We start from the raw sequence: 13116 nt of genomic DNA on the forward strand, positions 1-13116 counted from the left end.
GTTCGAGAAACAATCTCGTCTTTCTTCTGCAATAAACCCCTTTTGTTGTTATTTGTTTCCAGGAGGTGTTTTGTTGTTTTTGTGATTATTAATTAAATAATTATTAGGAGAGTAATGCACCTACATTTATTCACCTAAAACCGTAGTGTCTGATATCAGCCACAAATTGACCCCACCCCCACCCTACCCCTGCGACAAGTTGTCCAATAATTGGATTCTGTATTAATCATCTTATTAACAATTAAACGTTCAAATTAAATTTCCTCTTTAAAAAAGAAGGCATTTGCTTTCACTATATGCCACAGCACCTCAAGCCATTGTGACTAGTGCCAAAGGATACCATATAATATTTGAATAATTTAATACAATTGTTTACTACCTCTTGCCTTATCAACTAATGCTGAAACTTTGGATCAATAACCCATACTACTCAACATTTTGGTGATGTTTAAAGGTCACAGTCAGAAAAGAATGCGAGAGAAATTCAGCATAGTCAGCAAAAATGGTTTTATGTTGTTTTTGTTAAATATTATTTATTTATACTAGTGGGACCTATGGAAATTTCACAGCGGACTCTTTCATACGTAATATATTGATGTTGACATTCTGTGGATGTTCAGCATAAATAGAGACGTCCTGATATTATTGTACCTATTTACTATGCCTCCCCACGGGACAGAGTTAGACACCAGGGTCGTTTTTTAACGTGGAGAAAAGGTACAAAAATAAAAATTGTCTCAGTCGTGAAGGATTTCTCCTCCACCGAAAGAGAACAAGAAATAGAAGTGCAGCATCTGAAGAACAGATACTACACTTTGATCTTGTCCCGAAGGCCAAAAACTGCTAAAGTATTTATCTAAGCTAGCAGGAACACCCGGTGTAACCCAGTCATAAAATATGTTTAAATATATTTTAATTGATGCGAATTTCGTATACATTATTATAGAGTCAATTTTCTATCAGTTCTCATATATAATAAAGTTATGATTTCAAAAATAAAAGGAATATATTCATATGATTTGGGTGGATCAGCTTGAATCAAAACCAAAACTTATGAAGAATTCTTGGCAAAATTATTTATAAAAAAAAAATACATGACTTGAGTGCTATCAGCTATAATCAAAACCGAAACCAAAATGTATGAAGAATTCTTGGTAAAATTATTTATTACAAGAAATGGAAAGTCATAGATGTAAACGTGACACACAAAATAACACACACGCTATCATATTAGTGTATAGATTATTAACTAGCAAACCCCATTTCCCAGGGGAATTAAAACAATGCAAACTAAAAATATTAAGTACCAGCATTTCAGCCCGGCGTTGCCAGAGTGGTCGGAGGTGTACGTTAAGAAAAAAAAAAAAAAGTGTTAGTAGGAAAGCAGGCTCGAACCTGTACCACGAAGGAGGAAAAGAACAGGAAAATAAAAATGACGTCTTTGCTGTTACGACCAAACCAGATGTGATGTAAGTTTTAATTAAGGCTAGACAATCGAAAGGAGAGGATGACTTTCGAAAATATCGGCGAAAAAAAGCACCCCCCTCTGTAGAAAAGTGCCCACTTGAAGGTGAAGATATTAATGTTTTTAGCCAATTGTTCGATATTTGTCATCTGAAAGGTCGAACTTCAAAACGATACTGATCTTATAAAAATCCGTTGCCTCTGTTGAAAGTTTTAGGCAGACATGCAAACGTATATACATACATTTATATATTGGTAACTCAAATTTTCGACCCGAACTGATTAAAAAGCTTGCCCTATCTCTGAATACCTTTTATGCCAAATTTCAAATGTTTAGACCAGAAAAAATTGTCTGAGTAATTTGGTAGAGACCAAAACGGTCAAATTTTTTTTTTAACTTTGATCTCTATTTATGACCCCTTAACTTTTTTTTTTGGAGTCAAATCAAGTTATTAAGTTAGATCCATGTCCAAGGAACCTATATCTAAAATTTCAAGTGCCTAGACCCAAAATTGACGGTGAAGTTTGGTAGAGTTCTCAAAGGCCAAACCATTTAACTTTGACCCCTGAACAGCCAAATTTCTGGCCGAAAACCGATTACAAAGATTTTCCCAAATCTCAATACCCTGTATATCAAATTTCAAGTCTGTAGACTGAAAATTGACAGAGTTATTGCATAGGGAAATGTAGACAGACACTTTGACTTTTATAGATATATAGATTCTTTTCAATGAATACATGCTTAAAATTAATTTGTGTTTATATGTAAACACCCAAAAATATAATTTATAAGCCTTACTTCCATGTTAATTCTTATTTGAGTTGTAAATTAATGAAATTGCATTCTTTTGTATTAAGTGATCAGTAGGAACATCCAATGCTTGCCATAAAATTAGTGATGTCATCATTTTGTGTGTATTTTATGAAGCTGTTTATAGGCATTTCTTTTTTATTAACGAATAAAATAAATATTACTTCAGCATAGATAATGTTAAAATTACGAGGAAGTGCAATACATTTTGTTCTGATTTCTTCAAATTAAAAAAACAAAAAAAAAAAAACATACAAAAATAATTTCCTGAATTCTTTAATCTGGAAATATGAAAGAATAATGAAGTAGTATTAGAAAATGCTGAAATCAATGTATTTTTTTTTGCCCATAAAGAAGATCGTACTAATAAAAATGTGATATTCATCAGGAACATTCTTTTTTTCTAGGAATAAAGGGTAGTATATGTTCTGATGCTACACTTAGTCTATTATGTTCTTCGGCAATGAAGCAAAAATCCTTCTATACTAAATAAAGTGGGTTTTTTTTTGTTCTAACCCAGAAGTCTTCTCTTTTTAAGCTGTTAGAAATTTTTTGGAGTTATTTCTAACACCATTTTTTTTTTGTTTTTTTATAGAAAAGAACAGACAATCTTTTGTAGCAGAACAAACTTCCGTTTTTTGGACGAAGGCAATTAAAAACCAACAAGTTATTGCATTCAAAAACAAATTATAATCAATTATAATTACAAATACAATAAAGGGGAATACTTATGTCAGTTTGAAGATTGATAGTTTCCAAAACGGTTGTTCTGGAGATTTTTTTGAAGAAAATTAGGTGAGAAGCGTTTTCATTCCCTTCAGTAAATTCTTTTTTGAACTGGACCTTTTTTTTTTTTTAGTGTTATATAAAACCTCTCAAGTAATTGTGGATTATTTGCATGAAGTCACTCATGCAAATTGCATAAAAAGTCTTGTTAAGAATATTTCCAAAGCAGCTGGATGTAGCCCACATAAAAAAACTAACCTTGTGTCAAAATTTGGTCTTGTGTCTAACTAGTAGAATATTAATCTCAGGATAAGAAAAAATGTAATATTAGTTTTAAATTTTCATGCATTTTCTTTCTTTCAACAGATATGGATTGTTTTAATTATTTTGGGGAGAGGTGTGAGTTTGGGTAGGAACATCCTCTAAATGATAAAGTTTACAAAAAACAATGTGCCCATGGTTATTCCAAAATTCATAATGATAGCTCACACTCTCATTCCCTCTCTCTCTTTTTTTTAAATTCCAAGTGGAAAAACATTCAAAAGATTACAATCATTGAATTCTAATAAGGGTCGTTGATAATGCTCAATTAAAGAGAGCAAATTATAATTTTTTATTTTCTTTATGTAAATATAGTCATATCTTGCTACGATGTGCAGACAGTTTCGATCATTATTGATCTCATCAGGCAAGAAAATTAAAAATTAAAAAGGTTTAAGAGCATTTTTAATTTTAGAGGGGAAAAATATATATGTTACCATGTCTGACCTGAGGCATGGTTAATGTTCTTAAGGACCTTTTTAATTTTCTTGCCTGATGAGGTAAGTAATGATCGAAACGGTTTGCACATCATAGCAAGATATGACTATATTTACATAAAGAAAATACAAAATTACATAATTTTTTATTTTCTTATATACTTAATTTTATATGTAAAAGCAATACAGGGAGTACTTTAAGAATGTAAGAAACAACTAATATACATGCACACTTTTGTGCATGTATTTAGGCAGTACTCTTTCATTTAAACAAACATTGATAAAAATAACAAAATACTTTACTTATTTTGCCTTTTCAATTTTTTTACTTATTTTGCCTTTTAAAATGAAAAATTAATATAGATTCCATATGTGTCATGAACGTTTTAGATTTTTCATTGAATCATCTTAAGTTGACAAAAGATGCACAAAATAAGCTGAAGAAATTTCAAAAGGCAGCAAGAACGCACATATAAAATCTATTTGATGCGAAAGGAAAAACGTTAACAATTTGAATTCCAGGACACCAGAATTAGCACCAAAGGTTAAAATTGTTTATTACGTTAAGCATTTTTAAATGTTGTTACTAGTTTCATACATAATGTTATTAATTATGGGTCGCTGAGTTTCAATAAAGATGGCTTTGAGTATTAAAAAAATGTTTTTTGATTAGTTTTAGAAAAATATTAATCTTTATTACTAACTAAACATTGTCTTAAATGAAAGGAGAGATACAGTAACGTTTTACAAATATTAAATTTAGCAAACATTTAAAAAATGCATGATGAGGTGACAGGTTAGAGTAGTAATTGTGAAATCAATGTAGCTATTAACTTTATTATTATGTGAGTTACATTCTCCCAAGAGGAATTTAAAAGAATAAATAACATTGGTTCTTTCTAATGCTTTATAGGTTGGGGAGGAGTTTTTTTCGTTTTTTTTTTTTTTTTTTGATAAGATTTTGGGCTTTAAATTTCTTATAGTAAATAATTAGTATAATTTTTAAGTGTTTAATTTCAACCATTCTATCTTTTCTGCATGCTTAGCGTCGCGGTAACGTGCCACACTTTTTTTTCCACCTTTGCCTCAAGGCTTTGGGTTCTAGACTACCTCCTTACCAAAACCTTTTTTTGTTTTTTTTTTACACCTACAAACACCCGGGTAACGCCAGGCACGCCCGCTAGTCTATAATGTAAATCTCACCTGTCTGTTTAAATGTATGTATGTAGGTCTGCCTAAAACTTTCGACAGAGGCGACAGATTTTCATGAGATCATTAAAAGTCATACGACTTAAATGATATAAGTGATACTCTAATGATTATTTATATCGCACACACACACACATCTGTCTCTCTCTCTCTCTTTCTATCAATCGATCTATATATGTGTTTCTAAAAATAATAAATAAAAATATTTGTTAACGTCGAAATAAAATATGGTCGATTTTCTAAGAAAACAGATCTTCTAGGTGAAGACGCTAGATAACCGTATTATCATTTTTTAAAAATTCACAAGAATATATATATATATATATCTATATCTATCTATATATATATATATATATATATATATATATATAGATAGATAGATAGATAGATAGACGTGTGTGTGTGTGAGATAAATAATCAGTAGAATACCACTTATATTATTCAAATGACATTTTCATGCATGTAAAACCCAAGTTAAAGAGAGGGGGAAATATCTGATGACTGTTGGGAAGAAAAAGAAATGATATACATAATAATATATAATTCCTGTTTCCATTGAATAAGAAATAAATTGAATATAAGACTCAATTGTTTGCTAATAAGAGTGTAATATTCATTTATAACATTACAGAAGTTCAAATCAACATAGTACCAAGCTGGAGAAGCGGAAGAAAGCAAAATAATTCTAGGTTTTTCTTGAGATTTAATTGAAAAGTCAATTAGTAAATTTCTGTAATATTGTGTGTGTATCATGGACTCTCCTGTCGATGTATGAGGTTCTTACAACTTTGTCTGTTTAACCTTGTGTGACATTTCAGTCCAGCCAATGATTTATAAAGTCCACAAATTGTGCAAGAGTGTTGATTGTTCAAGTAATGTATAATATAAATCTCATCTGTATGTATGTATATATGTATGTCTGCCTAAAACTTTCGACAGAGGAGACGGATTTTCACGAGATCAGTATCATTTTGAAGCTCAACATCTTGGACGATGAATATTGAAGAATTGGCCAAAATTCCTCCACTCTCAACTGGGCAGTTTTCTACAGGGAGGAGTCGATTTTTTGCAAGCCATTTTTGCAAGTCATCATATTGTTTGGATTGACTTTGCCTAATTTTAACGTTCCGAACTTCCGGTCGCGTTATGGAGTAGCGGTAAGATGTCAGATTTTCTTTCACTTTCTTTTCCGCGTTCGCGTCACGGGTTCGAGCTTGCCTGCTTACTACCACTTTTTTTTTTTTTTTTTGCTCAATACACACCTCCAAACACCTGGGCAATGTCGGGTACCCAGACTAGTGTGTACATTATATATATATATATATATATATATATAATAATATAATATATAATACGAAATTTAAAAAAATTAGTAAGAATCCTACTAATACACTTAAAACGCAAGTCAATAAACTAATTACAGCTAATAATGCACAAATTGGTAATTATCAACTCCCTAAAATAATTGGAGACTATAAACCTGGTTACTTATATGGCACAGTCAAGACACATAAACCTGATTTCCCTCTCCGACCTATTATATCCCAAATTCCGACTCCCATCTATCGCCTAACAAAAACACTAAACGAACTTATCAGCCCATATATTCCTAGTAAATATAGCGTTAAGTCCACACATGAACTAATACAAATATTAAAATCAATGCAACCAGAAAACAAAATAATTTCTTCCCTTGACGTAGAAAGTTTATTTACAAATGTACCTGTAGTAGAAACAATAGATATAATTATCAAGAACATTTATAATAATCCATCACTCCCCCCCACTTAAAATTAACAAAAGAGTTTTTAAAAAATTGTTACTAATTTGCACTACAGAAGTACCCTTCTATGACCACAATGGTAACATTTATACTCAAATAGACGGTGTGGCAATGGGATCAGTCCTCGGACCAACCCTAAGTGAATTCTACATGGCTGACTTAGAGAACAAAATATTTAAAAACAACATAAAACCCCCAATTTATGTACGCTACGTGGATGACATTCTCATTTTAGCTGAAAATAATGAACAGATACACCAATTACAGCACCTCTTTCAAGAAAATTCAATTTTAAAATTCACAGTAGAGTTAAATAATAACAATAAAATTCCATTTCTTGATGTCCTTATTGATACGTCTAATAACACTTGTAATACATCTGTATATAAAAAACCAACTAGCATAAACTCTAGCCTCCTAAACTTTAAAAGTGAGTGTCCACAAAGGTACAAAATAGCCATAATAAAAAATTTACTAAATTGCGCTAAAATGATATCCTCCACAAAAAAAGCATTGCTAATTGAAATAAAAAACATTAAACAAGTACTCATCAATAATCATTTCCCCAATTACATTGTTGATGAACAAATAAAAAAAATGCTACAATCTTCCGATAACCAGAATAATAACGTTAGCCAACACCGCAATGCAAACCCCATTAATATATTTTACCAAAATCAAATGACGCCTAATTTCAGAATCGAAGAAAATGCAATAAAAAATATTATACGAAGATACTTGACGCCTGTTGACAGTAATTTTAAAATTAAATTTATTATCTATTATAGGAAATTTCGAACACAAAACCTTGTGGTTAAAAACAACTCTTCACCGGCGATAAAAACGTTGGAGCAAACCAATGTAGTGTATAAATTTAAATGCTCTATTGGAGAATGTAACTCCAAAAATAATACATACATTGGGCATACAACAACAACGTTGTCCCGGCGAATAACTATGCACCTTAACGACACAAGCGCGATTTACAAACATTTAAAAAAAGAACATAGCTGTCCCCCCTCCAATGTTAGAAAGGTCCTCGTTGACAACACAAAAATTATACAACGGGAAAATGATGTAAAAAAATTAAAGATTCTTGAAGCGTTGTACATTAGAACTTTTCAACCTAATATAAATGACATTGCATTTCAAAAAAGCAGTAACGTTCTGAAATGTCTTGCGTAGTCCGTGCTGGACGGACTTTGTACATGGTGTCTACGAACTTGCTGGTTTTAACACTCGAATTTTTAATCGACTTTTATTCTTAATCAACTTTTATTTTAACTCATCACTGACTATATATATTTTAGTTTTCATTTTTAATCCTCATTTTCGCAATCCTGTATTTTTAACACCTGATGATGATTCGTGGACGAATCGAAAGCGCTCGTAACAGCAACATGTATGGATCCTTTATTAATATTTTTGATTTTGAAACAAAAAAGACAATACGAAAAATTGAAAAATTAAAAAAAAGAATTATAAGACAAAATGTCTCCGTTGTATTTAATAATATTTGCTTGAATATATATATATATATATATATATATATATATATATATATATATATATATACACACACACATACACACTAGAAGAATAAACTCAGTATGAGTAAAATTAATTCCCTGAAAAGAATAGTTTCACACCACTTTTATGTCCCTTATGAAGATGAAAATCAAGATATAAAACTAAACCTTCTGTTTAGAATTCTTATTTAATATAAGTTTGATCAAAATCCATTACATGACCGATTATAGAAAATATCTAAAATTTAAGACTTATGTTAAAATTGTCATAAATCAAAAATATTTGAATTTTCCAATACAAAGTTGTGCCTATCTTATGCCCCTATAAAAATCCTTAAAAATAATCCCAAGAAACCGAAATTTAAGGAATATTTATTGAGGACGAATACATGTTAAAATATCACAAAAATCTGAGGCATTGGAATTTTTATGAAAAGCTTCCACCCACTTTCTGCATGCAACTAAATTAATATAATCGGTCATGTAATGGATTTTGATCAAACTTATTTATAACTAGCAGACCGCCTGGTATTGCCCGGTTGTAAGATATGCTTAAATATGATATTTTAATTCATGCAGATTATGTATTCATTATTATAGCGACAATTCTCTATTGATTATTATATTGAACCTAACATATAGTCGGGAGATCAAAACTAAAAACATATATGATTTGGGTGGTATCAGCTAGAATCAAAACCAAAACATACAACTCTCCACCCTGATTCCTAAACCTCCGAGCAATGCCTATATATATATATATATATATATATATATATCCACCTGTCATCTCTTTTTTAAAAGATGGAATCACCTGATCAATGAAAACAAGCTGCAAGCAAGATCCACAGAATTTAACCCATTTCAGATTTTTCCTGTTCTGGATTTTACCATCTCTCCCATTGGATTTTTAACAGATTCTTTTTCTCCCTTTTTTTCTGTTTCTTGCTTCCTCAATCCCCTTGAATCCCTTCATACTGACTCAAACTGTTAAATGACTTTTTTTTTATGCAAATATGATGAACTTCATATTGTTTCCTGTAATGCATTAACCTGCAAAATTTAATGTATATTTTGCAAACTTTAACCCTCTGATGAGAAGGATTGCATTCTTTGAAACTCCATGGAATAAGGTTTTTTTTCTTGTTTAATTTGTATTCCTTGTTGAATAATTAAAATTTTGTATACCTTCCTTATAGCTTTAGAAAGTTTTTTTTTTTAAATTTGAATAAATTTTCAATATCAAAATTTTTATATATATAACAGATATTTTAAACATGGCACTTTTACAAGAGAATATGAAAACTTCTTTTTGATAATTTATGAATACAATGAAAAATCTCACTCTGTTCAAGAAACGTTCAAGCCTTTTAGAATCAGACAAGAGTCTTGAAATATCCATGTCATTATTTTTGTTTTTGCTGGTTTGAACTAAGAACATTCCAAAAAGTCTGACTCATGCTGACATATTGATTCTTAACAGGGCATGAATCATCATGTCACAGATTTTACGGCATCCATCTTGTTTCAAGATATTTTGCTCTCCAAAGCATGAGAATTCAAAGATTTCCATGTGAAAATAATTAAAAATCAATTTTGTTATATTTTCATGGATTATTTTGTTTAATGAATATAAAGCTCAAACTGAATCAAAATATCTTTCTTAGAAATGGTAGACTTTTTAATTTCATTTTGCACTTATGAATAGGCCATTGTTCTAAATTTTTCTATAAGGCCTAGCTTGTAAAACTTTTAAAATTATGAAGTTATTAATGAAAAAAAATTTTTTTTTCAATTACTTAAATTGAAAAAAAAAGAAAAAAAAGTTTATTTCAAAGCAAATACTATGAACAAAATATTTTATATGCTTATTTAGAATTACACTTATTTAAAAAAAAAAAAAAAATACAGAAAAATCATTATGATGTACATACTCGTCATGGAACGAAGGGGTCATATTCCAAAAATCATGTAGAGTGATCAAGTAGTTTTTTTTAACTAAGGAAATAAAAATTTACGATTTTTTTTACTGATTTTAAGATTAAATGTATTCATCATAAGGTTGATTTTGATCTTGATGTTTCAAATTGAGCCCCCCACCCACCCACCTTATGCTGGATCAAAAAACGTGGCTGACCAAAAATCCTGTTCCTAACTTCGTCAAAAAATTTGATTTCTTAGGAAAAAAAAAAAAAGAAAAAATACAAATACCTACTTGGTCAAGTTATGTGATTTTTGGAATATGATATCTTTGTTCTGTGATGAGTACACAGAAAGATTTTTTTTTTTTAATAAGTGTAATTCTAAGCGAGCACCTTTTTTAAATTTTTTGATAAATTAATATTCATAAAGTTTTCAAATGTTTGCACATTTTGATAAAAAAAAAAAAATAAGTAGTTCTTTTATTTTTTAATTTAAAATTTAACTTCATGCTTGACATCATTATGGGTTTCAGCCATGTTAATTAGTCTGCAGTGGCATAAAAAAACAATCACTATTTTGATGTTTGGTCATCTCACAAGAAAAATAGTCATAAAAATAAATTTGTATTTGAACAAATTGTGAAAATAAAATTGAATAGTTGTACTTTAACAAAAATTGCAGAAAAAAAAAATAGATTAAAAAAATAAAAGAAAGAATACTCAAACATTAAAATAGACAACTTATTTTTGTGACTGTAGTCTAAAATTGTGAGCATTTTATAGATCCTAATTGACTACCTTAGTTACATAATTATACGGCATAATCACATTGACACACCGGTTCTCGTCAGATCACCGAAGTTAAGCAATGTTGAGCCTGGCTAATACCAGATGGGTGACCATTTGGGAATTCTAGGCGCTGTATGTGCTCTCCGCTTATCTCGGCATTGTTTCCAGTCGTCTTGTACCTCAACTTGCCACTGGTATGCAACAATGTTGACTCAGGAGAGGCATGGTTGGAGATTGCGCAACTCTTGCCACACAAATTTCATGCGCAGGCACCCTTACAGTGGGTATCCATAGTCTGTCAAGACTGAAGGAAGCCTTGACCGTAGTTATAATTCCACAGATTCTATATATATATATATATATATATATATATATATATATATATATATATAGTCATCCACATATAGAACTGTTTCATTGTATCACAACTCATCAATGCGGCACACAACAATGTCTTGATGAGTTGTGATATACGAAACCGTACTGTATGTGGATAACTATATATATACATACATACATACATACACACACCTTATTAATATATATATATTTTTTTTTTTTTTTTTTTAAATCAAAATTTTTTAGTATATTAAAATTCTGATGATTTTCAAACACCAATAAAATCAAAGTCAAAATTAATTGATTCAATTAATTAAGCTTCATGATTTTCAGGTTTCACAATCGAGCAATCATATAATATTTTTATTTCGCCATCTGAAGAGTAGCTATTGTGGAATATTTTTAAATGATATATCTGAATTTTTCCAAATAGTTACGAATGAGTTGTAATACATGAGGAAATACACCATATGATGTTCTCATTTTATATTTTTTTTGTCTTGATCTTTGCAAAAATACACTCCTGATCAAAAATTTAAGACCGCTTAAAAATCTTTAAAAAGAAACTTAAATAAAATTTTTGGAATGTACCTTTAGATTGCAGTATTAGTAACCTTAAGTCGGAAGAGTTTAAAATCTATCCTTGAAAAAAGGTTTCTTTATAAAGATTTAAAGACAACAAAATATAAAATGAGAACATCATATGGTTCATTTCCTCATGCGTTACAACTCATTCATAATTATTTGGAAAAACTCAGATATATCATTTAAAAATATTCCACAATAGCCACTCTTCAGATGGCGAAATAAGAATTTAAAAATAAAATAAGATTATAAAAATGGTATAGAGTCGAGTCCAACTGCTTAATTCCTTAAAATAGGGATTATGAATGTATTCATATATGTATGACAAATGTATATCGCTGTCTGAAGAGTAGCTATTGTAGAATATTTTTAAATGATATGTTTGAATTTGTCCAAATAGTTACAAAACAATAGTAACGCATAAGGAAATACACCATGTGATGTTCTCATTTTATATTTAGCTGTTTTGATTTTGCGAATATATATATCTACAGTTATATAAATGCAACTGTGTGTGTGTGTGTGTGTGTGTGTGTGTGTGTGTGTGTGTGTGTGCGAGTTCATTCTTTATAGACTCTGAAACAGCTGAACAGATTTTCTTTCAAATTTACTAAACTTTAATGTATAAGTCTGGGAGTGATCTTAGTTAAGTTTTGTCTCAGAATACCCCCCGATGATAATCGATAATCAAAACTGTTATTTTAATTCATCTATCATTGGTAAAGCCATTTTTTCCATGTTGTCGTTGAGCAACAATAATAAAAGAACAGGCCGTGAAAATTCAACTGTAGGTAAGTTGATAGCAAGTTTTTTTTTGCATGACGTGGTCTGTAGGTTCAAACTCTGCACGTAAATTTCTTAATTTTTTTTTTTTCATTAACTGCACAGAATTTTATAAGACTTGAAAATTTACGTGTTTTTTTTTTTCATGATGTGATATGCAAGTTCAAACCCTGCATGTAAATTTCTTAATGTTTTTGTTTCGTTAACTGGAAAGAAGTTTATATAAAATAATTTTATAAAAAAAAACAAAAAAACAGTAGGTTCTCTAGAATGTAATGTAATATATATATTTTGGACTAAGTTACTGCATGGAGGCATGTGAAGCTTCCTCCTGGGCAATTTCACAGATTTCGATGACAATAAAAATATAGGAGTGTGAAATATTTGGAAGGGAATAAATAGAAAAAAGGGAATAGGG

General features: G+C 30.0%; 1 protein-coding gene and 1 pseudogene across 1 annotated transcript in view; one reads left to right on the forward strand and one right to left on the reverse strand.

Annotated features, from left to right (window-relative positions):
* Positions 1 to 13116, reverse strand: part of LOC145285884 (tectonin beta-propeller repeat-containing protein 1-like) — a 179256-nt gene that overhangs the window by 111427 nt on the left and 54713 nt on the right. The window lies entirely within an intron of this gene.
* Positions 11014 to 11130, forward strand: LOC145286773 (5S ribosomal RNA; annotated as a pseudogene).

Source organism: Euprymna scolopes, chromosome 10 (assembly GCF_053919585.1).
Source record: "Euprymna scolopes isolate OS-2025 chromosome 10, ASM5391958v1, whole genome shotgun sequence".
Classification (NCBI taxonomy): Eukaryota; Metazoa; Mollusca; class Cephalopoda; order Sepiida; family Sepiolidae; genus Euprymna; species Euprymna scolopes.